General features: G+C 40.5%; 1 protein-coding gene across 1 annotated transcript in view; it reads left to right on the forward strand.

The window, feature by feature from the left end:
* Window positions 1-1,121, forward strand: part of tln1 (talin 1) — a 167,067-nt gene that overhangs the window by 73,523 nt on the left and 92,423 nt on the right.

Below are 1,121 nucleotides of genomic sequence, written 5' to 3' on the forward strand. Positions count from 1 at the left end.
TCTCCTTTACTCGTCTGCTCGTGTTATCTCTTCTCCTCCTCCTTCACTTCTTCCTCCTGTTCCTCTTCTCCTCCTCCTTCACTCTCTCGCTCCTGTTCTCTTCTCCCTCCTCCTCTTCACTCTCTCGTCCTATTCCATCTCCTCCTCTTCACTCTCTCGCTCCTGTTCTCTTCTCCCTCTCCTTCACTCTCTCTGTCTCTGTTCGTCTATCTCCCCTCCTCCTTCACTCTCGCTCACCTGTTCCTCTTCTCCTTCTCCCTCCTCCTTCACTCTCTCGCTCCTGTTCCTCTTCTCCCTCCTCCTTCACTCTCTCGCTCCTGTTCCTCTTCTCCCTCCTCCAAGTTATCTCATCAAAATATTTTGTTGCTCAGTGATTTGAATGTATTTTTAAATGATTTGGTAATGGAATCTGAAACTCTCTAAATGGAGGACATTGACTTGGATAGGTTTGTGAACAAGCTAATATTGTCTTGTGGCTAAATGAACAAACCAACGTGTGGATTGTTCTCCCTCCTTGTCCATAGACTGTTTTCAACGTAAGGAAACAAATACGTGAATATGTAAAATATCGCTGAACCACCACTTCAATGTACTTAGTGGGGATTGGTCAAGAACATGTTACTATTTTTCTACTGTTTTCTACTATTATATATTATTAGTATTAGAAATGTGTAATTAATATATAAACATTGATGTATTAATATCAATATCTTTATGTATTTCTGATATATTTTTTGGGGTCATAGACTTGAAATAATCTCAATATTGGCATGGTTTATCCGTACTTGGGAAATAAAGTTTTACTACCTAATAATTTATCCTATTACACAGTGAAGGTATGATTTGAGTGTCAGATCAAAATTTGTTGTTGTGCCCCAGAGTCTAGTTACACAGCTTCAAGTTGTTGTGCCCCAGAGTCTAGTTACACAGCTTCAAGTTATTGTCCTCCAGAGTCTAGTTACACAGCTTCAAGTTGTTGTGCTCCAGAGTCTAGTTACACAGCTTCAAGTTGTTGTGCTCTAGAGTCTAGTTACACAGCTTCAAGTTGTTGTGCTCCAGAGTCTAGTTACACAGCTTCAAGTTGTTGTGCTCCAGAGTCTAGTTACACAGCTTCAAGTTGT

Source organism: Salvelinus sp. IW2-2015, linkage group LG4q.1:29 (assembly GCF_002910315.2).
Source record: "Salvelinus sp. IW2-2015 linkage group LG4q.1:29, ASM291031v2, whole genome shotgun sequence".
NCBI classification, from domain to species: Eukaryota; Metazoa; Chordata; class Actinopteri; order Salmoniformes; family Salmonidae; genus Salvelinus; species Salvelinus sp. IW2-2015.